The 26,494-nt window shown below is 39.1% G+C and overlaps 1 long non-coding RNA gene across 5 annotated transcripts in view; it reads right to left on the bottom strand.

The window, feature by feature from the left end:
- LOC108582066 overlaps positions 1-26,494 on the bottom strand; it is a 242,817-nt gene that overhangs the window by 176,289 nt on the left and 40,034 nt on the right. Inside the window, exon 1 of one of the 5 annotated variants that reach the window (XR_004177322.1) lies at positions 5,991-8,837. The exons of the other annotated variants lie outside the window; for them this stretch is intronic. This is a non-coding gene — a long non-coding RNA (uncharacterized LOC108582066). Of the gene's footprint in view, positions 1-5,990; positions 8,838-26,494 lie in introns of those variants that run through there. 5 annotated transcript variants of the gene reach the window in all.

The raw sequence follows: 26,494 nt of genomic DNA, 5'->3' as shown, positions 1-26,494 counted from the left end.
GACGGGGTTTTACCATGTTAACCAAGCTGGTCTCAAACTCCTGACCTCAGGTGATCCACCTGCCTCGGCCTCCCAAAGTGCTGGGATTACAGGCATGAGCCACTGTGCCTGGCCCAAAACTGTCTTCGATCTTTAGTTTCCTCTTACGCATGGCAGGGAAAAAAAAAATCATCCTTCCAAGAGTACGATGATGAAATACATATTGAGAGTCAAATAACTTTAATTTCTTGGGAAAAAAGGCTTTGTACAATAACAATAACCTGTTTTCTTCAAAAAACTGAATAATATGAATATATCACATTTACTCTGCCAGTTCTTGATTTATAGTTAGATACTCTGATCTTACTGGGTAAGGGCACTGGTGTTCCTTGCCAGCCTTTATTTTAGCTCTACCTTGCCAGTGTTGGGGCAAGGGTAGAATGAGAGGACCCAAAGGAATGGGGGATAATAAAAGGGATTGAAGAAGGCTAGAGAGGCATTGCTAGCTTTTTAAAGAATTGCTAATCTGAGATATTCCTGTTAATACCTGCCCACAAACTTTCTTTTTAGCACTTGTGGAGTAGGTATTTTGCATATATTCTTCTCATTCTTCCAGATTTACACTCAGAGAAGAGTAGAGGGGGCATTTTCTCCAAGTCATCACTATTTCTTTTACATAGACTTTCACATTAAATGAATATATATTCACTTAATAGGAATGAATAGATATAAATGAATATGAATGAATATTTAAAAATACATATCAATAAAATAAATACCAGCCGTGCATTACAACATAACTTCTCTTAGAATATGCTTGGAAGTTTTATAATCTACTTAACACACCACCTGTAAAAATAATAGAGTTATTTTTCAAGGAAATTCCAAATGTCAGTCTATATGAATGAAATAATACCTATCCCTGCCACACACTAAAAAAATACCAGGGAGGAAAACAGAACTTTGTCAGAGCATTCTCTATACCAGGGTCTTCATTTTGTGTATTTGCTTATTTTTAACCCCAACTCCTTGAATATAAAATATGATATCCAAATGCTCCCCGTTTGCTCACTTTAACAAACCATGAGAAGATTTCTGTTTCTTTGCCCAAATATCACAAGCATTGTTTGTTGAGTCGGTTGATTAGCACGGTAGAAAGTCTCTGTTTTGCTGATACTTTTCACGTGTTGTATGAGTACTACCAGGAAACCGGCCTCAAAGTAAATGAAATGAGCATGTTATCTCTGAAGGCCTGGTACAGTTAGGAAGTGGAAGGCATTCAGAAAGGGGAAGCCCAACTTGGTCCTCCCAATTCAGAGTGAAAAAAAGAAATCCAACAAAGTTTAAAAAGTGGGAGCTCTGAAAGCTGTGTCTGCTACTTAACTGTAGAGTCTCAGTGACATGCTTTTGAAAAAGAAAACTTTTTCAATTAATGGGGCCATTGAAAATAAATTTAGTATTTTTGGTCATGTGCTGCCATCTTAGGGATTATTTTAAATCAGACTGAGAGCATTATGGGTAAAGAGACGGAGAATGGTTTCGTCCTATTCCATCTTCTGTCTACCTGTATGTGTGATCTTCTGCTTCATGTTCTTCCAAAATTCCAGAATGTGTGCTATATTTCCCTTTCTTTTTAAAAGACATTTGTATTTTTAGGGCTCAGAAGATATACATTACAAACAATATTTTGACTGTATTATGTTCGGTGTGTTAAATATTGGAGGTGGTCATTTTTAAGAAATGCCAAGTTTAAGTCTTCAGTCTGATTTACAAGTTTTCTATCTATTGGAGCAATTACAGACACTTGTTGAAATATCTGGATTAATGGTTGAACTTGAACGTATGCTTTCAAAACGTCTTGGGATGGACCTTGGCCACAAGATGAGTTGTTCCTTTCAAGTTGTTCCAGAAGTTAAATATCTGCAGAGGACACAGGCTGAGAGATGGAGTTCCCTCCAAATCTGTTCTCCCGAGGGTTTCAGCATTCCTTCCAGCTCCTTGGAGAACTACGCTATTTGTGAGTGCAAAAAGAACTTGTTTCGACTGCTTCAACCGTAGAGACTCAGCTTTTCATTAACCTCTTTGTCTCTTCTAGCATTTTAGGTGGAAATACTACCCAGCCTTGTAATATTTCAGCCATTTCCTTCCTTCCCCCTTCATTTCACACCTTATTAAAGTATAACTGATCTGAAGATGGGACCATCCATTTTTCTCCATCCAAAATACACTGAAGAAGTTAGCAGTGCCAACTTCTCCTTTCACAAAAGCTTTGCAATCATTTGTTTAAATTTGACTTTTGAATCAGCCCCAAGTGACTGTTCCTTGGCAACAAAATATGTAATTTTATCACAGATAAATTTTCCTTGCTCACAATTCCTGGCCTGGAGTTGCTGTAAGGATCATCTAGACACATGCTGGAAATTAAACAGTGTACTACCAGGGTGGCCGCAATTAAATTCAGACTTGCATTCAAACCATGGCCCGCTCTGCATTTCTTGGAGAAGTTTGCTTTCTAAAGACATTTCAGAACGTCTTTTCACAAAAGAAAGAGGCAGAGTGGCTGGACCCAAGTCCCCTAAATCAAGGCAATGAGAACGAAAAGGCAGAGATGTATTTGCAGCATGCCAAACTAGATGTTCATATGCAGGAAGATCTCAGGCTTCTAATTTAGGGTGTTTTCTTCTGGAACCCAAAGGTAATTCTATCCACACCTTCACAGACAGACTACAATTATTATTTGAAAAAGAAGGAAATCATGAGTTCTCATCGAACATCAACCCACCAGCATGTGTTATAAAATGGAATGGCTCCTTGAAAGAAAATATTTCCTCCTCTGCATGCAGACATATCCCCCCGACTTAAAAATATATTTTAGAATTGAAAAGCTGAATGCTTAGCAAATTCTGAAAATAGTGAAGAGTTCTGGACTGAAGCCAAATGTTACATGGCTTAAGGGAAAAGTGATCAATTTAGAATAATTTTGTCTAGATACTTATAGATAGTACAATATTTAGAAGGAAGAAAACTATGGAGGACCATTTATAGGTATGCGATATTTCTAGGCTAAAACTAAGTTTGTAAAATGTGTAAATTTGTTTTTTAGCAAAATCGTTTAAAGGTGGAGTTCAAATTTAATCTGCTTCTCTGTTTTTTTTAAGGTAGAATCAGTTTTAATCACTTGTATTGATTTGAAGAAATATAAATAGCATAAAGTTAAAGTTGCTGGAAGAGATCTTCACATTTTCATGTTATGTCAAATTCCCATTTGAAATACTTTCCTAAAAATTTGTTTTGAGGGTGTAACTCTGTAACCTTTGAAAACTTTGGGAGTTGTCAGGAGTTGGCCTGTTCATAGAAGACAATCACTCATGCATAAATGTCATTCAAAAGAACAGCTATGTTTAAGGTACAAAATAACATAGTACCAAGACTTAACAGCCACACAAATGATAGTCAACCCTTTTTTTTTTTTTCCTACAGAGCAGAGAGTTACCACAGAAATTTCACATGCAAGCATAAATGATCTGAAAAAGACAATCACCAATTTAGGCTGAACTGATTTCAACATTTGAGCAAATTACAAACAGCAGACCTGGCCTTCCTCACAATTGCCATCTAGTTGTTTCACTGAACAAAAATAAACAAATGGAAAGCTTGACAGATGAATAAGACTTTTCTCATGATTTTTAAAAAATGAAAATGCAACAGGAAAGCAAATATCACCACCGAAGTTCTTCCGAAGAAACTGCCTTTGGTATGTAGGCTGGAGCAAAGACTCCAAAGCCTGCCCTCGATCTCGCATCAGAATCCTCCACTTTTGCCGTGTTTCCTAATTTCGTAGACTCTATTGCTGAGCTCTTTATCAAAACAGTGTGCAATAAAAAAGCCTCCACCGTTCTACTAACTTGCAATTTTCTCCCTCCTCCTGGACAGAGGCCACTAGGAAGGGAAAGCCTCAAAAAAAAGAGCAGTGAAAGCGAAGAAACAATAGACAACCGTGGCTTTGACAATGCCTTCCCTCAACCCCCTTTCTGCTCCTGCTGTGACACTCGCATTCAAGAGCAAGGACGTCTGCCATCCGATGCATGGACAATGGAATGAGGAATACAAGGCAGGGGGGAAAAAAGGAAATCAGATGAATTCTGAGCTAAGATGGCAGGGCTCTCACCTTTTCCATTTTGGGGGATTTTTTTGTTTTTTGGTTTTTTTTTTTTTTTTCAAAAAAAAAAAAAAAAAAGCCTGGATGGAGTCTTCCCGCAGAGAAGAAATAAAAAGAGTGTTTGAGTTGTTGGATGGTTCTGAAGGCTTCTGAATTTGCAAACGAATTTTAGAACTATTTGCAGAAGTCTACTCGCTGCCAGCTATCTCTCTCTCTCTCTCTCTCTCTTTCTGTTTTATGTCCTGCTATCTCCATCATGCCTCTGTTACTATGAAGACTTTCTGCCTGTGTAAGTAAGTGAGTGTGCATTCCTTAATGTTTGAATCAAGACACACGTCTGCATGCATTTCTAATCTAAGAAGCCTATAGCAGTTTCTACAACTATCAATTAGTCAGCAATAGCTGAGACCTTCAATGCTTCTGAAGGAACAAAGGTGGAAAGACATGCAAATACTCCAGCATCTGGATCATGCAACTTGCTGGCTACAAATAACGGCACCTTCTCCGGCTTTTATCTGTGTTTAGTCCTCAAATCTATGTAATGCTATGGGTTATTAATGTATCCAGCCACATAATTAGGTATGGAGCGTTCTAAGACATATATGTTTCTTTGGCATTATTGGGAATAAAATGCATTAAGCTGAACTAAAAGGAAGTGCCTGCTGACAAAAAAGAGTTTATCATATATGTAATCTACATTCCATTTTAATCAACACCCACTAGAACTGAAATTAACTATACGGTACAGTTCTTTGTTCATTTCAGTGGTTTTTATGAAAAGAAGCTAAGAAAATAGTGATTAAAAAAGGAAAGCTAAATATTTAGCTGTAGAAAAGCATATAATAAGATTAATTTTCCTCCATAAATGAAATCATTTTGGTTTAAACTCAAGCCTGGATTTTGGTTCATGTTGAGTGGGTTTGTGTTAGGGGCTGTGTTTCGTTGCACGTGTTGTGAGTACCGGCGTACATTGGATATGCCTGTGTTAACTTGTATTGAATAGATTCTGGGCTAACCACCTGAAACAAATAAAGACTTCTTTTATCTCATTTTACAGAAACCTCAAAAAAAAATCAACTCTTCTGAAAAACAATGCTCTGCCTTTCAGTTTTCAAGGACATTAAAATATTGCTAACTTGAAAACACAAGAAGAAAGAGGGTGGTATAAGTAACAGCTGATCTCACTCACTTTTAAATATAAATCATTTCAAATGGAATGATGTCCTTTGCATCTGATGCTATCTGTGATTTTGTCCCTCTTTTCTGGTGCATGAAAAGCAATGCTTCTTTCCTCTGCACTTCTTGTTAGAATTGAAATAATTTTCAAGCAAGATATGGAAAATATCATGAAGGTTAACAATTTTCTCTAACTCCGTAAACACAACAGAAAGTCTCACCTGAGCACAGGTATTCACAGCCAAGCCGTAGCAGAAGCTGCAAAACAATATCACCTCATTTCCCTCTGCTATTCATTCCTTTTCTTGGGACTATCACTCCAAAGAGCAAATTGTTTTCTTTCTAAAGAAAATAGCTCAGACAATAATTTTACCCTTGTTAACTTGTGAGGTAACCACACAAGCTGAGAAATTTGGAACTAACACTCAAAGAGAAAACCCAAACAATAGAGCAGAAAAACTGAGTTGCAGGGACCGGGAATGAGAGTCTAGCAAGCTTTTATAATGAGGAGAGGTGTTAGAAATCAGGATAAAGCAAGTCCTTATCAAGATAAAGCAAGGGTAGACAGGGGGGCACAGGAACCCCCGTCAAACCCTGTCACTTAAGAAAGAGAAAATTCTAACAAGGTTGAGGAAGAGAAAGGAAATGGTGCTAAATAGCTGGCGAGGTGACCCACCGTCCTGTTTGCTCCTTGGCTCTTGCCGAGGGGAATAACAGCCACAGCAGTGACAACGGAGTTCTAATGTGTCAGGTGCAACCTCTGCCCCGTGCTCTCTACCTCCCAAAAAGGAAAGAAAATCATGCCTCAGATAGAACACAACAGGAACAAGCAGGCGCCATCGTCAAGTCCCGGACCCCATCAGCACCGGCTGGTCTATGAAAGCCTCGGATCAAGGGTCCCATTCAAAGGCAACGAAGAACCAGAGACAATGGCAAATCAAAAACTGGCAGGGTTTCTGGAATAATTTAAGTCCTCACTCCAGAATTTAGATGGGTATAGCAAGAAACACAGGCGAGAGCTCCTTCACACCAAGACGCGAGCATATGCCTGCCTCTCTGTGGATGTATTTTTAGACATAATATCATGGGGAAGGCAGCCTGTGCACTCATCAACAGCATTTGCTTCCTAACGTGGGTGCAGCCTCTTTTTCACTCTGAGAGTAGCTGATGAGCAGAGGAAGTAATCCACATTTCTCACCAAGCCAAAGGTCAGGAAGGAGGACCCCAAACCACAATCCATTGTCTCTGTGCTCAGAAAGCATTAAATACATTTTCAAGATGTGTTCCAGTATGAGGTCATGCCGTGTGGCAATTCGTTCACTTCCTATGTTTCCACAAATGACTTATTCTATCACCCAAAAGCATAACCAGAAAAAGAAATCACACCTTGACAAAGACAATTCAAACACTGTAGACGAAGGATAAAAATATTTGACAGGATATCTATTATTAATAACATGTACTAAACTTTTTAACATGTCTGTTAAAAGCAAGAGATGGATAATGTTTTATGTCAGATTTAAATGTGCTTTAGAATGAGATATTCCTCGCATTCACTTCAAGCTTCAAATATTTAAAATAATAAACACACACAAAAAATAGCTCAGCTCTTTAAAATGTGATAAACTAGAAAGGAACAACTCAGCCTTTGCAAGCAAATAAACCATAGTCTGGTATATTCTTATCTGATCTGGGGAATTTTCCCTTCTTGTGGAGGATTTAAAAATTTTTAAAGACTCTTTTAAATTTTTCATCTAAAAGTAGTAATCAAATATGTATGTGGACATATCCATACATAGAAAAAATTCGCAAGTTAACTTAAACTTATGAGAGAAATCCAAGGAATAGTAGGTCAAACCATCAGAAAAGAAAAATAACCATAAAAGCAATTTTTAACCACCTACCAATTTCTAGTTTCATGCACTTCTGGAATACAAATGGACTGAATGGAAATGAATGAAACTAATTTTTCACAACCACTATATTGCAAAACAAAATTACTTAAAATGAAGAACAGCCCACCTTCCATATTTTTGAGTCAGAATTTGTTTGTGTCAGAATTAGTTTTTTTAAAAATATCATATGTAAGTAATCTATAAAAGAGAGTTACAGGATGGATTATTTCTAACTCTACAAATAGGCATTCTGAGTTTTGATTTTCCTTTAACGATTGAAACAGTTTACAATTTCACATTGTAAATCTCACTAGGACTGAATAATGCTCTCACATGGATTGACAAAGAAAGAATAATTCATGTCAGACCAAAAGGCTTCTTTCAGTCAGTTTCATGCAGCTTTCTTCCAACAGATCTGGGCCAAAACAAATGTAGAATCTTGAGCTGAACTATCCATCACATTTCCCTAGTCTTTCAATTAATGACACTGCAATCAGATCGATAGAATGTAATAAGAAAAGAGCTTTGCATTTCTATACCTATTAATTCGCTGAGTAACTCCAGCAGTAAAACGTGACCTGAAAGGAAAAACACTCAAGGAAAATGAATTCTCTTAGCATATTGAGCAATGATTCCCTGACCCAAATATGAACACTAGAGTTTCTATCTTCCAACCATGGTTATTAAGATCTAAAGATCAGATTGCCTTGTCAAGAGTGAGCTTATTCTTTTTTCACAAGATTCTCTGCAATACACTCACGCCACAAGAGGTCTAGTCAAATTGGCCATTTTTTAGAATTTTGGAACAAACATCTTTGAAGTGCAGGTTAGAGTATCTGAAAGGAAAGGCATTGTTCTTCACTTCCTAGGCCACCCTGAACTACCACATTTCTGATCTTGGTTTTCTGTGATGTTCTGCACCAAGGAATTGGGTTTAGAAAGGGTGAGGCAGAAAAGGAATCGTGGGAATGCTAATTGAGCTCAGCCCCATTCCAAATTATTGCATTGGTTTGAGTCTATGCAAACAGCGACAGACATAACAATGCAACACGATGTCTGGATACTCCATATTTATCACCAGAGACAGAGAACCAGGAACACACAGGATGAGCTCTCCGTGGGAAGGATGAGGCAAAGAAAGGCTGGCCTGAGATGTCCTGTATTATCATGTGCGTGTCTAGATTTTAATGTCACTGGAGGTTCATAAACAGTAACTTTAGTCATAAAAAGTAGACTCTTTCTACTAAATTAGGGTTATAATGTAGTTCAATCAACCACTAATGTAGCAGAAAGAACATAGGTTTTGTTGCCAGACAAACCAGAGTTTGATTTTCAATTCTATCATATACTAGTTAGCACCTCTGAACCTCAAATTTTTATTAGTGAAATAGAAATATTATTGCTTACTTGAAGGGCTACTATAAGAGTTGAGTGAGACAACATATGTAAACTATGTGGCACATGACAGCTAACCCTTTCCCCTCCCAATCCTTGTGTTTCCAAATATAAACTAGCAGTAAAATTACAATCTTGGCTGGGCACAGCGGCTCAGGCCTGTAATTCCAGCACTTTGAGAGGCCCAGATGGGTGGATCGCTTGAGCCCAGGAGTTCAAGACCAGCCTAGGCCACATAGTGAGGCTCTGCCTCTACAAAATAATTTTTTTTTAAGTTAGCCAGATGTGGTGGATGTGCCTGTAGTTCTAGCTACTTAGGAGGCCAAGGTGGGAAGATAGCTTGAGCCCAAGGAGGTTGAGGCTGCAGTGAGCTATGATCACACTACTGCACTGCAGCCTGGGCAACAGAGTAAAATCCTGTCTCAAAAAAATAAATAAAGAAAAAAGGAAAAAATGCAATCTTCTTGTACGAATTAAATGACATAATGTATATAGAACTCTCAATAAACTGTTCAGCAATGCACAACTGAATTTTTATTGTTGACAAAAATAACAATAATGCCTTAAAAATTGAATATGTTATTTCATGTAAGACATAAAAAAATAGTATGGTCTGGAACCTCCCTTTTTTGCAATTATGTGTTTAAATCCAAGGGGAAATATTGCTACTGGAAGAGCTGTATCAAGTGAGTTGGCCAACAGCAACCAGTCTTTCAGTGCACGCCAATCTCAGTTGCCAATGGTAGCACCATCTTTTGAAGGTAAAAAAAAAAAAAAAAGTACTTAAAATTCCAAGTTGAAACTACAAGAAGAAATCTAGCAGTGAGTTGGCGGAAACACCTTTGCTGAGAAGTAAGAATAGCACGGCTAAGTGTTCCCTGTGTTTGCAATGAAAGAGGAAAAGATCTGATTATTCACTTAATAAGTTTTTGTCTATCAGTAGAATATTCATAAAACAGTATAGGTGGGAGCTGTAAGGAAGATAAATTACCCTCAAAGAGCTTTAAGTCTAAAGAAAAAATATTTACGTCATAAAATGAAAATAATTACAAAACCTGAAGTGAGAAAACTACTAGTAGTCTTGGAATAAAGTTTGGCGGTAATTGATGTTTGACATCTGCAATATCAGAAGTATTTTAAAAGGCCCTCTTTTATTACTTTGTCATGACAATCATTAACTAATGAAATCAGACAATAGACGAGAGCTTAAAATAATTGCTGCAAAATATCAAGCTTTATTAAGACATCAAGTTCATTACCTATGCATGGTCTGGATAGAAAATCTTGGAAGGCTTGCAGAAACTAGAAAACCCATTCAATAGGTATAATTAACTGAAGAGGATGTCTGCTGCTTTTAGGGGAAAATAATAATAACAATATCTACCACTTACAGACTACTTATACGATGCCAGACAACGTGCTAAGTGTTTTATGTCTAACAACGCACTTAATCTTCAAAATATCCCTAAGAGATGTGTACTACTGTTATCATCACAGCTTTACAGGTGAAGAAACCAAAGCACAAAGAGGGCAAGTGACTTGCTCAAGATCACAGAGCTAGCACATAATAGAGTCAATTTCATACCCAAGCAATTTGATGCCTGAGCCCATACTCTTGACCACTCTCATCATTTTTTCCTCCTTAGAACCTCATTAATCTGATTTTCAGTAAAAGTGGGACCAAATGGCCAATAAGCTAAGTTTACTGTGGGTAAACTCTAAGAAAAAGAGAGAGAGAACGCACTCGGTCAAGTATAACTTATGGTCAGAAGCAAAATATAGCAGTGTAAATTTATTCATTCCTTGAATGCATTCATTCATTCAACAAATATTACTGAGCATGACTCTACTATACTGAGCAGATCTCCACCCCATCAAAGCTCACAGGCTAGTATATGAGACTGCCACTAAAAGAAGCAATTGGGCCAGGTGTGGTGACTCACAACTGTAATACCAGCATTCTGGGAGACGAGGCCGGAGGATTGCTTGAGCCTGGGAGTTCCAGACCACCCTGGGCACATAGCGAGACCCTGTCTCTACAAAACTTAGCTGGGCGTGGTAGGGTGCACCTGTGGTCCTAGCATTCAGGAGGCTGAGGTGGGAGGAGCGCTTAAGCTCAGGATTTTGAGGCTGCAATGAGCTACGATCCTGCCACTGCGCTCCAGGCTGGGTGACAGAGAAAGACCCTGTCTCAAAAACAAACAAACAAACAAAAACCCACAAGTAATCCCAATATAGGGAGTAAGTGCACTGTTAGAAAAACTAACAAATAAAAGCCCACAAGCAATCATGATACAGGGAGCAAGTGCTGTAGTAGAAAAACCAGAGCTGAAAACTCAGAGTAGTATTTTTCCATATGGGATAACTGTTAAGAGAGCAGGTTCAGGAGATCAAAACTGGCTGGATCCAGATTTCCCAGACAGGAACAGTTATCAGTAGTATTTTCATTTGGTTTCATGCTAACCACAATTATTCCTTCTAATCTGGGGCTTTGGAAAGTGTCTGGGGAGGGGATTTTTTTTTGGCACTGTGTGGCATGTGCAACTCAACCAGGCTGCCCTTTTGAGTTCCCTGGAGATGCGTGTTCTCTGCTTCTGAAACAACTTACTCTAGCCCAGTCACTACAAAGGGAAGGAAGACACCTGCGTTTTTACCTCTCTCCCCTGATGCTTTACAGAAATTTAAAAAGAAAGCTCTGTCATAATTCAAGGAATGCAGGTACACACATTTTAATAATATTATTATTTTTCCTGATATTTTCTGATTTTCCTGATATTTTCCTTGGTATTTTAATAAACTTATTTCTAGTCTTTTACATATATGAATGTTTATTCTTATTTATGTATTTTTTACAATGTTTGGATCATAATATAAATATTTCTTCTTCCTATTCTCTTAGTTTAACATTGTTATCAGGAACATTTTTGATGTTTAAGAATCTTTCAAAAACAGTTTAAAGGACAATACAATATTCCATTTTATAGATATAAGTTCTTGACCATTCCTCCAATATTGAACATTTAGGATACTTTCATTTTTTTGCACTATGCATAAGGTTTTAAGAGACAGCTTTTTACATGGATATTTGACAGCTATCCTTAGTACAGATTAGGAGTGACATTATCAGATGAAAGTGCTTTCTGTCTTTTTTTTTTTAAGTATTGCTAAATAGCTTTCTAGAAAGTTTTGCCAATTTGAAGGGAGTTGAAATTTCAGTAGGTTTGAGTTTTATTTAGCAGTGTTTTTAATTTTTTTTTATTGAATTCTAGTGAGACTGGATTGATATTTCAAGAGTTCATTGATCACGTCTCTTTTTTAAAATTTTGTTAATTACCTGTTTGTGTTCTTTGTCATTTTCTCAGTGCTGCTGCTATTATTTTTCTGATTGATTTGTAAGACACACACATATGTTTGTGTATATGTGTGCTTGTGTATATATACACACACATGCACAGACATACCTCTATGTATACATGTATTTGAACTCTTTTTCAATTATTGCAAATGTGTTTTCTACTTTTTTTCAGTTTACAGAACTTTTACGTTCTATATACGCAGATGTATTGATGTTTCCTTTGAGGACACCATCACATGCTTTTATATCTTGAAGTATTTTTTACTCAAAATCAAATACTCACTTATATTGTCTTCAAGTTATTTATGTGTACGATTTTTGCATGTAATCTACCTGAAATTAATTTTGGTGCTTTTTATGAGGTGAGAATATAACTTGAGGGTTTTGTTTCCCCTTCAACAGGTAATTTTCCTAGGATCCAGTCCTACTTATATTGATATTTTAAGTGTGACAAAATTGTTTATATATTCAAAACTGTCTTGGGGCCGCCACCTATTCCATTCAGATGTTCGTATTTAAATTCTTTCTAGTAAATGAAACTGTCAAAACTTATTTCTATTTTGTCAACACTAGGACTATCAGTGTGAGAGACAAAAAATATCCTATTGTTTAAGGATTGGGCCAAGTTGTATTGCTGATTATGGATGTGATAAGACAACTGCAAAAACTTGCTGGGTCTCAGGAATGGCCTTGGCGGCCAAGCGGCTGAAATTTCATTCAGAAGAGCTGAGATTAGGATGGGAGATTCCACCTTAAAGCAACCAGAGAAGCTAGAAGTCAAAGGGGTCAATCAAATAAAAATCTGCAGAAGAAAGCCAAGGCCCAGGTACTGACAAGAACACTTATAAATTAAAGTTTGAAGAGATCAGACCAAACCTGAGCTCATCTTCACACAACCAGGTGACAACAGGAGCCAAGGCATCTCAAAGAGCAGAAGATAGAATATGGGGTGGGGAGGAGCAGGGATTCAGGCTCATCTTCTAGGCTAGCATAGGGACAATGCATGGATGGAGAGAGTGGGTCCAGGGCAAGGAGCACCAATTTATTTGGGCATCTTGTTTGCAGAAACTTAACATCAGTTTATAATTCCTCAAGATACGGTGAATTTATTACAGAAAGCGGACCTGGATAATTTAAACGCCCCTCCCTCCCTTTCTTTGGTTGATACGACGACAGAGTTTTGACTGAAATAAACAGAGGAGGATATCTGTCTCAGTTCACCTTCTTTGGCAGTGCCAGAAACTGATTCAAATGGAAAGAATGAAAACTGAAGCAGCTCATTTACCAGGAGTGTGCTAGTTATTGAAAATAAGAGAGTTTTCAATTCTGAAAAACAAGTCAATTTAACTAAACAGTCTTGTCAAAAGAAGATCACTTCTCCTATCCAAAGTATAGTGAGGAAGGGGCTGTAACACAATGACAGAGAAACTTGCCAGTGTCTACTTCCTGCTGCAGTTTTGATGAGTCACTGGCATGGCACACAACTAGTCCCACAAGGCCACCACGCGGCACTGTCCACGCAAGAGCATTTCTGGGAGTGATAGGGAGTAATGGGTAGTGGCTGGAAATGCAGTCTTTGGTGTAAGCTGATCAAAGCTTGAGTCTAGCAATGCCAATAACTAGCTATCTGTGTGATCTTGAGTGATTTCCCTAAACTCTCTGAGCTTCAGTGTCATCACCTGTAACATGGGCATAATAATTGTATTCACTTCATAAGGTTGTTGCAACAACTAAATAAGAAAGTGCGTATGCACTATATGTAGGCCTGATTCATATGTGGAATTCAATTAAATATTAGACTGTGTTCAGAGGCAATATAGTGAATGCAAGCAGTAGAACTAAACCTGGACTCAAACACCAGTTCTACTACTTGTTTACTCTATGGCTTCATCCCTCTATGCCTCCTCTAGAAAATGTCCATATTAATATAGTGACAACTATTCCATAAGACTGTTGTGAAGATTAAGTGAAATAATATGCACAGGCACTTGATAGTGCCTATCTCTGTAAAGACTGGCTACAGTTATTGCTATCATTTTAGTATCCAGAATGTAAAGCTAAAAATCCTCAGGTCAAAAGTCAGTAAGAAACTGAAAACATGAAATAAGGGAAAATTTCTTTTCCTTTGGAAATCTGCTATAACTAAAGCTGATTTTCTGAGTTGGTTTTCCCCTCTCTAATGGAAAATCCACATTGCAATAAAATGGATTCCTGTGGCAATGCTAGAGGCATCCAGCATGTAATCACAGACAAGGCAGCTCCTCTAAAACAGCTGGGATGACACTTGCAAGGCTCTGCTGAGTTCATTCAGAGGGCACAGGATGTCTTTTCTCCAGACTGTGACAGCAGGGCATTCTCTCTCAATGCTTTCTTGGGAATCCTGTGGGTGATTTCAGAGCTAGCAGCCAGGAAACATCTCTGGCTATGATAAGAATCCCAAGGAGACCTTAGGTGTCCTGATTCCTAGGGCCATGCATCTCTACCCACTCAAGATTTTACTTTTAAATCCTTTCATCCATCCATCAAGCATTTATTTTTTAGTATCTCGGCTAGGGGCTAAGTGTAGAGTGGTGAACAAAACAAATTAGGGGCCGGGTGTGGTGGCTCATGCTTGTAATTCCAGCACTTTGGGAGGCCGAGGTGGGCAGATTACTTGAGGCTAGGAGTTTGAGACCAACCTGGGCAACATGTCAAAACCCTATCTCTACTAAAAATACAAAAATTAGCCAGATGTGGTGGGGGAATGCCTGTAATCCCAGTGACTAGGAAGGCAGAGGCATGAGAATCACTTGAACCCAGGAGGCGGAGATTTCAGTGAGCCAAGATCACACCACTGTAGTCCAGCCTGGGCGACAGAGTGAGATTCTGTCTCAAAAAGCAAAACAAAACAAAAAACAAATTAGGTCCCTGACTCATAGAACTTACATTCTAATGGGAGAGTCAAACATGAATCAGGTAAGCACACAGGTTAACATATAATTGCAAATCGTGATATAAGTACTGCAACTGAAAAGAAGGGGATTGATTAGGTCTATCTGTAGGGGAAGACTTCCTTGAAGAAGGGGCATTTAAGCTTATATGAAGCATGAAGCCAACTGTGGTGACTCACGCCTTGTAATTCCAGCATGTTGGGGGACCAAGGCAGGAGGATCATCTGAGGCCATGAGTTCAAGACCAGCCTAGCCAACAGAGCAAAACCTGTCTCCACCAAAAATATAAAAATTAGCCAGGTGTGGTGGCAGGCGCCTGTAGTCCCTGGTACTTGGGAGGCTGAGGCATGAGACTCGCTTGAACCCAGGAGGTGGAGGTTGCAGTGAGCCCACATCTCACCATTGCACTCCAGCCTGGGCAACAGAGCAATACTCTGGTCTCAAACAAATAAATAAATAAACAAACAAATATGAAGCATGAGATATAAGAAGCACCACCAGCTTTGAGTATAAAATCTTCACAAACATTGGCTTGGACAAAGCTACCACCAGGTTGAAGAAATTACCGATACTGCCCACCGGAAGTTACCCCGCCACTGGTGAGCCCCACGCCAGCCAACCAGAGACCCCTGGGTATCTGAGCTTCCCAGTTCTTCATTGAAGGAGGCAAAGGTGAAGACAAATACCAGTTTAGTCCTGCCTACCACGAGGAAGGAAGGCAAAGTATGTAGTCATGAATCCTTTTCCATGAGCCTGTTCCTCCTTCAGCACCTGATATGTGTATCTCATAAAAAGGGTGCTTTTTGGAGAATGACTAGCACAAAGCTTTGTCAATATAAATCACAGAAGTTTCAGTGGTTGCTGAAGATGGAGGATATGGGTTATAAGGTGGGCAGGATGGTCCCTACAAGTTGCATAGGAGCAGTCTCCAAGGGGAGAAAGGAATGAAATCTCAATTCCTATATAAGCTACACAGACATGAAGATGTTTCTCCCAAACCCTCTATTTTCTACCAGTTTAAATACAGCACATTCCTCAGAAGCCAATTCAAGACTGGCCTCATTCCATGAAACTTCCCTACATCCCAGAGCATGTCGTCTGCCCCCACAGTATCATCCTTCCGCCGCACCGTGCTGCATTGTTGTCGAGTCACTCAGTGAATTATTTTCTTGCCCACTCAATAAGATGATATACTCCTCAAGGACTAGGACTATTCCCTTACTTCTTTTGTATTCCCCACAGTGCTGTGCTTACTATTGTGCCCCACTCTAGGCACTTAACATATCAATGCCTGTTGGGTAAATGAATGGTTTAATTAATCCATATATCTGTAAGATTTCAGTAGGTGGGGAAAATAAAAAGAAGTGGCTCTGAATAGAACAAGATTGAGCCATCCCTGGCTGGGGCTGGATAGTTATCTCTAGGAGAGCGTTTAATATTGTATATTGGTTCTTATTTAAACAGAGGGCTTAAGGTCCTATATCTGGAGATTTTCATCTGTCTAGGGTAATTGAAGGGCACCTCTGCCTGGCAATAAGTGATGGTCTAGGAAGACCTTTCAAAGCCCTTTCCATTTCTAATTCTGATTCTGTAGATTCGGATGTGTTACCATCTCAGTCCAGAGAGTACATGGTGTGAATGTGAGCCAGTCCTTACAACAGTCCCTGAACCATCTCTGGCAAAGATGCTCTGGAAACTCCAGACCCCTCTCTGAGCTCTGGAATGGAAGATACACCCCAGCCCCCACTAAATCAAAGCATATTCCGAGGACCACCAGAGTGCAGCCATTGGTTTAGCCTCATTAACGCTGGGCTTCTATGAAAGAGTGGGGAAGAAAGAGGATTGTTGCATTAAACTATTTGTCTAAAAATGAAACAAGGAAGATTCAGCCCAGAGCGCAGTGCTGCTTTACTTTCTTCCTGTTTTAATGGAGGTACTGCATGAGGTAATCTTTTAAGAAAGTCTTAACGGGTTGGAGTAATTTTATTGTACTTTTATTATTATTCTCATTTAGAAGACTCAGCTCTTTTATTCCCAGCTGGGATTAAAGGGCTCCTTTCTATTTACTTCTAACAAGCTTTAATATAAAACATAGGAACATAAAACTTGCCTCTCTAAAGGCGCCAATAGCCCATCAAATCTGATGTCACTGGCTCAGAAGACACTGAAACAAAAGGCCAGTCTCTGCCAAGCCAGGCATCTCACACAGCCCAGCAGCAGCAAGACCGCCGGACAGGAAGGTCTGAGCCTCCACGCATAAAGCATCCATCACTCCCTGGACTCACCCCAGCACAAAGGACTCGGTTTTCTCCCATTAGGCAGCACGGTATGCCCTCTTACAGACCCCTTGTCACACTCTATGACCTCCTCGGTTGGTGTGGTCTTTGTTTCCTGCTCTCATTTCAAAATGACTCAGCTGGCATAGCATTGAAGCCCAGCCAAGTTTTTAATTTAAAAGTTGCCCCTCTCTTGAAAGCCTTGGGTGAGTTTGCTGCTAGGCAGGTGCCATGCTTTAAAGCTATAAGCAGGCATTGTTTTCATAAGTATTGTCTACCTGTAGAACTGCTTGGAATTGTTTTGCTCACTTTGGCTTTTCTAGTCTCACTTGGCACCTTCTCCAGTCTGTCTGGTCCCCTCAACTCTAAAACCCCAGTTGGAGTTCAGTGAAATCAATTCACCGATGAAGGAAGAAAGTGTTTAGAGACACAGAGTTCCCCCACGCAGCAGTCACTGGCAGCATAAATCACAGGAAACTATAGGAAGGGGCAGCGAAAACCCAGTGAGCTTAGGCCATTATGCATTCAGCCTGGAATAATGACCTCTAATTTATTTTAGCTACGTTGCTCTTTGGGAGGGATGCCCTAATCTCAGTCTGAAGATTTCAGAATATTTTTCAGTTGTTCTTCTTGCCTTTATACCCAGGACTATGGCTTATTCTCTATCTGTGGAGTAATCTACTCAGACATTTCCCCCTACATCACCATCTGTTCTACCTTGAATTTTTTACCTCTTCACACTATTCCAGCCTTAGCCTGCTCTGCTGGCTCATTCAGTGATCTTTAATTTCTCCTCTGCCTTTATGTCTGGTTGCTTATGTTTTGGGGCAGACAATAGAGGTGATATAGGCCATTATTCATGAGTAGCTTCAAGGGTAACGTGAGAAATGCCTCATCTCCTGACCTCTTTTAGCATAAGAATTGCTGATAAAATTCTGAACTGAAAAGAAAAGTTCTTCTAAGAAAAAATATTAGAGAGCTGCTCACTCTGGAGCAACTTCTTGGAGAAAAGACCTGAGGTGGGGAGGGTATTCATAAAAATGTTAAAAAATAAAATAAAATAAAAATGTTTCACACAAAGGAGAATATTGATTATCATTGAGATCACCAGTTTATTACAATCCATAACAGCATCTGGGAATGGCAACAAAAATTCAAAAGAACTAAAACATCGTGACAGCCAACAGTTGAATGGGACTATCTCCAAGCCTAATAGACTAGGGGTCTCTCACAGGAAGCTGAGTGGGCCCTGTTGGTTTCCCTCTCCTCACCTCCATTCCATCAGCCTCAGATGAGCAATGGCATCACAGAAAATACACAGTAGGAGAAAGAAACTCAACTACCTACCGGCGGCCCCATCCCTCTCTACGCACTCTGGAGTTGCCAGGAAGAGAAATGTGCAGCCCCAGTGAAATGCCCAAAACTGTGGTTCTTAGAGGAACGTTATCCAACAATTACCATTGTGCAGTAAAATCCTCTGGTCTCTTCAGACACAGACAAAACTAAGCAATTTCTCACTGCCCATTCTCCCTGGGACATCTTTTCCACAGCTGAAGGTTCAACTCTCCACTTCACCAATATTGCTCATTTATATTCTCTTTGCCATCCCAAGTCTCTCTCCAGAATACCAAATACTTCCAAAGCCCTGCTAGACTTTTGCCAATGGCCCCCAGGAAACTAAAATTCAACATAGCTAAACAGAACTCCTCATCAGTACTTAACTCTATATGGCTGGTGTTGATGATAGCCGACCATTCACCCAGTCACCAAAGCCAGAAACCTGGGAGTCACCCCAACTCCTTCCTTCTAAATGGCTCTCCCCTCCCAATAACCAGTCCTCCCAAATATATCCAAAAGATCTCACCAATCTGAGTCACTTTTCCAGTGCCTTTGCTGTAGTCTTAATGTGTGTCTTCAGTTTCTCTTGCCTAGATGATGGTAGCACCTAAAACCAGCTTCCAGTAATCACACTCTCCAACCCTTTTCTACATAAACAACAAAGTGCTCTCTTTAAAAAAAAAAAAAAAAAAAAAGAACATGTCATTTTATGTTTGAAATCATGCAATGTTACTATGTTGCTTTCAAGACAAATAAATGTTCATCCCTTTGGCGTGGCATACAGATTTCTTCACAATCTGACTCCAGCTCACTTCCCTCAACTCAACTTCTGCCAAAGCCTTAGATTCTCACTGTGCTTTAGCTATGTGGAGACACTTTCATTCCCTGGATGTTCTCTCACAATTCTTTATACTCTGTGCACCATTCCCTCTTTTCGTCCTGTCCTTCCTTCCTCTGGCCTTTTGTCTAAGCAATGCCAGCTCATCAGTCAGAACCCAGTTCAAGGATGACTTTGCCAAACTCCCTGGGCATTTGAGTGCTTCCTTCCTTGTGCACACCAAAGCACCTTGCTTTCATTATTCACCAGAAAACAAAATTATTAAATGCCTGTACATTGTTTATTTTTTATACATCTGACTTAGCCACTACATGTGAGCTCTCCAAGTGTAAACACTATACCACTCATATTCCAGTTTCCCTCATGTCTAACAGAGTGCTTAGCCCAGAGTAGGTGCCTATAAGAACATAGTAAATGAAAATACTTGTCATATATAGACCCAGGGTTAAAGCCAATGTTCCATTCTCCCCTCGAAGAAATTCTCTTTCTGGTCTCCCACCCAGATCTTGGAAAACAGTACAGTGTATGACTTTGAGCACTACCCTGAGTTAGAACACCTAGGTTCTAGGCCAGGTTTGTCATCAGGAATGTGTGAGATCTGGAGCAAAGCACCAAATAAACAGCCAACATATGTTCAACATTGATTATGTGACAGATTCCCTGCTAAGCATGCTACATGCATGATCTTTTTTCCTCACAGCTACCTGAGGCAACAGATGTTAATATCATGCACATTTTACAGATGATGAATTTAAGTAACTCAAACTCATGTTTGATGCCATCTCCCTTAATCTGGGTTACAGAGAGATCAAATGAGACTTGGTGTGTAACACAGCTCTGTAAGCTATAGAGATCTACAGAAACGTAAGTCACCATAATTATAGAAAGCAACGAAGATTGTCCAAGTGTGATTGAAGTTTTGTGATTACAGTGAAAAATAAGATGTAAAGATTGAAGCCAGGCATAGTAGCTCATGCTTGTGATTCCAGCACTTTGGGAGACTGAGAGGGGCAATCACTTGACCCTAAGAGTTCAAGACCAGCCTAGGCAACATGGCAAAATTCCATCTCTACAAAGCATACACAAATTAGCTGGGTGTGGTGGCCTGCACCTGTAGTCCCAGCTACCTGGGAGGCTGAGGTGGAAGGATTGCTTGAGCCTGGGAGGTTGAGGCTGCAGTTAGCTGAGATGACATCACTGCACTCCAGCCTGGGTGACAGAGCAACACCCTGTCTTAAAAAAAAAAGAAAGGAAGAAAGAAAGAAAGAAAAAGATATAAACTTTTTCTTAGACCTTGTCTAAAAATAAATAAAGATTTGAGACAGAGCGAGACCCTGTCTAAAAATAAAAAGATATAAAGATGTTAAAAAGATATTAAGATCCATCATCTTGCACACCTGAATTCAGAAGGCTCAGCTGAAATGAACCCCCAAATCAGAGATATATTGTCAAAACATAGGCGTAGGAACTCAATGTGTCCAAACCCTTCTCATTTTGCAATGGAGAAAAAGCCACACCCAGAAGCCGCACAGCTAATCTGTGGAAACCCAGGACTCCTTAGTCAAAAACCACACTATTTGTCCCAGTAGAAATAGAATATGAGGTTCAGAGAGTGGGACTGATAGAGCTGAGTGTCCAAGTGAGAGAGCGCCCGAGTATTTCAGAGCCAACATTGAGCTCAATACATGCTCCTGACGTCTCTCCTCCCAGACGTTGTGAATGAACACATCTGTCCTTACCAGGCATCCAACTAGTACCACATCCAACAGCCCCAACATATAAAAAACAGAAACGACATGTATCCAGGAAATTGAGTTTAATGAAAAGCATTAGGATGTAATAGAAAAAGTAAAGACTTTTGAACCAAGAGATGTGGGTGGAAATCCTAACTCTGCCACTTACTGGCTGTTTGGTAATTGAGCAAACCACTTTTCTGAACTTTGACTTTCTCACCTCTAAAATGAACAAAATGATACCCCTTTATTGAGGGAATAAAATATTTGCCACTGTGTTCAGTATGTTTTGGCTTCTCTTCTATTCATTAAGGTGTGTTGATACAATACATGAGCCTTGGCCAATTTGCAAAGCCACAGTATAATTTCATTTTTTTACTTTTAGGAAGTGACAGTGTTTGTCTGGTATAGCTACATATAAATGTAGACACCTCAAAGGCATTAAATATGTTTCTCCTTTTTCTTGTCACAAATATCAAGTCTACATTCAGCCAACATGAGTGCCAAGAACATCCTTATTGAATGATAGATTTAGTGTGTGGTTTAGTGATGCTAAGTTCTCCTGCGTGACTCTCAGAAGTCTAAAAAGAATGATCAAATGTGGTGAAGAAAAATTAACACCAGTTTAATATACTTTCGTGCCATATCCTACTGCAGGTAGTGAATAAGAGTCTGGGCTCTGAAATCAAACCAACGTGGGTTCAAATTTCACTCCAGTATATACTAGCTGTCTGGTCTTGGGCAAGTTATTTCTATTTAGTTGTGGAATTTTCTTATCTGTAGAATGGGCAGAATAATAGAACCTACTTTATAGACAGGAGGAGAATTAAATTAATGGATGTGAAGGAGTTAGCACCAGCCCTGACACGTTGCAAGAGCTTAATAAATGCAAGCTGTTGTCAATACTTACTTTAGATGCATTGTTAAGTGGGGAAAGAAAACATTAAAATAAAAGAAATATAAACCTAATTTTATTGAAATAGCTCTGTTTTTGTTATCCTTTAGTTCTGCCAATTTGTTAGTTGGTATAAAGTACTATAGGGTGCTTTGTATGAGGAATTTCTCAAGAAGGTACCCTTGTTCAGATGTTCTTCCACGTTTCTCAAATTCCATCATCTAATCCTAGTCTACCTTCATCTATTATGAAGCCTTTAAAATATGACCTAATGACACCGACTCCTCGACTCTATGAAACATTCCTGGAATCACCAGGGAAAGATGGCAATCTGTTCCAATGATGCCTAATTTAATAATGAAGTTCTAAAGACTACTCCATTGATTCAAGGCCCCATCAATGCAGTTTCCTTTTGTAACCATACATATTTAGACAATGCCTACTACTTCCTATTTGAAGCAGCTGTAGATTTGTGAAACCAGCACTCAAATTGGCATCAGGAGATTTGAAGTTCAAACCTCGCTCTCTGCTCACTTTAACTTTGGTGGAGGTGCTTTATCTCACTGAGCTTCATCTTCCTGATGTGAAAATGTATATAATAACATCCATGTAATGGAATATATTCCGCTCTAAAAAGAAATGATCTATCAAGCCAGAAAAAGGCATGCAATCGTAAATGCATAATGCTAAGTGAAAGAAGTCAATCTGAAAAGGCTACATACTGTATGAGTCCAGCTACATAACATTCTGGAATAGACAAAACTATAGAGACAGTAAAAGATCAGTGGTTGCCAGGGGTTAGGGGGGAGGGAGGGATGAATAGGCAGAGCATGGAAGATTTTTAAGGCAGTGAATCTATTCTTTATGAGACTATAATGGTGGGTACCTGTCATTATACATTTGTCAAAACCCATAGAATGTACAACACCAGGAGTGAACCCTCATGTAAACTATGAACTTTGGGTGATAACGATGTGTCAATGTAGATTTATTGGTTGTAACAAATGTACCATTTTAGAGGGGGTTGTTGATAAGGGGAGTCTGTGTATATGTGGGGAGAGTGGGTATGTGAGAGCTCTCTGTACTTTCCACTTAATTTTTCTGTGAATTTAAAAGTACTCTAAAAAATAAAGTCTATTTTTTACAAAATACATGTAAACTTGCTCACAGAGCATCTAGAACATTGTGTGTGCTCACTAAATGTCGACTGAATCTAAATGTTCCCTCTATATAGCCTGTTGGATTGTAAATTCCAAGAAGGAAGGCATCACATATGACCAGAGCATTCTAGAAAACACCTAGCAGAATTCTAAAAACAATCAGTCACGAAATGTTCATATTATGAGGATAATGATTCTGTCATAATTTTGCAGGCTAGATTGTATACATGCACTATCTTCTTAATCTATGCTTCTTCAGGAAGCATGCCTTTTTAAAATAATTAAGATAATATTTTTAAATGAATTCGCTTGTCACTGGTACACACGTAGACACACCACACACATATAAAAGAATTAGGGCTAGGATTAGTGAGATGAGCGAGGTACTTGCATCAAGTACAAATAAAGGTGTAACCAAAAATCTCAGTAAATCCAGATAAATAATGTATTGCATTAAAACATTTTTATTACTTTATAAAAACATGTAAAAATACATTATTACATTTAATGCGATATGTATTATAAAAAACATGATTCATGCAAAAAATTCATGATGAATACAATATCTTTTTTTAATACAGAATCAAAATAACTAATTATTTCCCTTTGACTTAGTTTTCAACATGGCTTGGTCCAGCACTAAAATGGCATCGAGGCACCTGCCTCAGATATTTCACTAAGGTAAAGATTAAATAGCTCTTATTCAGTGGTGTCAGGTGCGTTGGTGGTACTAGACGAATTACTGGCACTTTCTTTTGAAGACCAGACACTTCCTAATAAGGTCCAGAATTATTCTTTAACTTTTCAGTGTTGTCCATTAGAAGACATGTTTCAGAGGGTGATTTTAATAAAACGCTAAAACCCAAAAGCCATGAAACTGTCTCCAATTTCTAACTCCAGCTCTTACTCTCCTCCCATAATACTGTGGAATAGTTTATTGGCCCTCTTAATTTTCTTATAACCAAGACACTTGTACTCAGATTCATAATATATTCTAGGTCTTTGACTTGGACCTAGTCAGTGGCTTGGTCAGTGGCTTACCTAAACATGAGTACTGAAATTAAATGAATGGCAGAAGTTCATGGTTCTTCTCTTTACTTCCTAAAACATGATGAAAACAGGAACGAACAGGGAGTAAGTAAGTGTGAGAATCAGTATGTCTGGGAGGCTAGTGGGAGGAAAAGTTTAAAGGGAGGGTATCAGAGAACTCCTATGATCTCACATTTCTAAAGGATACCTTGTCTCATTTGTAAACAAACACGACCCTACAAGAACAATTTGCTAGCCCACTCTCCTTCCTGTGGAGATGATTCAACATTCATTCAACTGATGTTTCCTGAGCTCTTGTTATGGGCAAGGCATCATGCTTCACACTATTCAGGACACAGAGGAAAAGTGTTGGTGTGCAAAATGCAGCCCTGGAGTTCCTAAGACTTGCAAACTAATAGAAAAGATAAAATATAACAAGAGCCTTTTTGCAGTGTATAACACTTTCACATAAATATCATTTTTACACTTGATCTTTATCCTACTCTAACAAGGGTTAGCTAGGCATCCACACCCTCATTTCAAAAATGAAGAAATCGCTCCAAAAATGGTGACACTAGAGCTACCTCATAACTAATGCTATGTCTTCTTTGATATAAGGCAGTAGATGACAAGTTTGAAATGAGTAGGATAAATCACCTAAGTGTAGATTAGAAATGGTAGGATTATTTTTGAATGGTGTGGTACAAAAAGGAATTACAAAGTGGGTGTGAAAAAAAGAGCAAGGCCAGGCAAAAGAATGTGGAGAAAGAGTGGTAGTGGGGAGGATAGAAAGGAAGAAGGTAGACATTTCTACGCAAGGGGACTGTCCCAGGCAAAGCATAGAGGTAGGCAATCACCAGGTGCCTCTCGGGATAGTCAGCAATCAGATAACTACAGCACAAAGTTTGACTTGGGAAGTGGTGTTAGACAAAGCAGTAAAATAATGGCATGGAGAGACTGGGAAGCCTTACATATCAAGCTAAGGAGGTTGGACTTTATTGGATAGAGAAAAAAGAGATTAAATTTTTACATAGAAAAGTGGTACAAATGTTAATTTTAGAAAGATTAATCTGCTAATACATTGGATGCAGTGTGGTTTGGTGGAGAGATACTATTCTGAATCAAAGAAAACTTGTTATGAGGCCATTTCAGGCGTCTAAGTAACAAGATCCTGACTTAGTGATGGAAATGAAGAAAAATAAAAGGGAGTTGATGTCAGAAAACCTAGTTTCAATTCTCTTCTACCTTCTCCATTTCCAAATGGACAGTGGAAAACGAACGCTGACCCACTTTTCGATGCATATTTTAACTAATCAAATATTAGAATTCACTACTTGCCAGATACTATATTAAGCACCAAGATACCAAGGTGAAGATCAGTCCTTACCTTTGAAAGGACCATGAGAATGAGAAAGAAAGAGTAACCAGATGTCCTGGGAGAGTCAGGGAGGTCTTCATAGAAGGATAGATGCTTGAACTGATTCATGAAGCATGAGTAGTGCTATGGATAAAATTGTGTCCCCCCAAAAATCACTATAATATTTTGAAATCCTAACTGCTAATGTGACTGTACTTGGAGATAGGGCTTTTAGGAGAATGATTAAGGTTAAATAAAGCCATAAAGGTGGGGCCCTAATTCAATAGGATTATTAGGCCTTATAAGAAGAGGAAGAGAGTAGGGGTGTGAGGAGAGAGATCGCCAAACACACACACCAAGGAAAGGCCATGTGAAGTCATAGCAAAAAGGCAGAAGTCTACAAACCAGAGAGGTCTCAACCAGAAACCAACCCTGGCAGTTCTTGATCTTGGACTTTCTAGCCCTCAGAACTGTGAGAAATAAATTTCTGTTGTTTAAGCTGCCCAGTCTATGGTGTTTGTTATGGAAGCCCAAGCTGACACGTACAAGTAGGAAGTTTCTGAGGCAGAATATAAGGAGTTAGTGTACTTTGCAAAGAGGGAAGAGGGTGGAGGTATGCAGGGAAAAAGAGATAATATGGAAAGATGTTAAAACAAAATGGCATAGTGCATTTTAAGAATTCCAAGTAACTTGGTAGGACTGAAATGATTCAACATTCATTCAACTGATGTTTCCTGAGGTGAGTTTGAAGAAATGAGAAGACGCCCGGTAGGATAGCGAGAAGGGGCCATATTGTCAACACTGAAATGTTGGGACTTGTTTTGGGAAAGGAAGCGAGGCCATTTTAGGATCTTTAGCAGGACAATAGCATGCTCAGAGAAATGTCTCAGAAAGATAATTCCAACAGGAGAGTGAAGAATGGATAACAGGAGATCAAGGCTGAAGGCAGGGAGCTGATTAGGGGAAATTTATCAGTCAT

This window comes from Papio anubis, chromosome 12, assembly GCF_008728515.1.
Source record: "Papio anubis isolate 15944 chromosome 12, Panubis1.0, whole genome shotgun sequence".
Taxonomy (NCBI): domain Eukaryota; kingdom Metazoa; phylum Chordata; class Mammalia; order Primates; family Cercopithecidae; genus Papio; species Papio anubis.
Note: the sequence above shows the minus strand (reverse complement) of the source record. Positions and strands in the feature narration are given on the sequence as shown.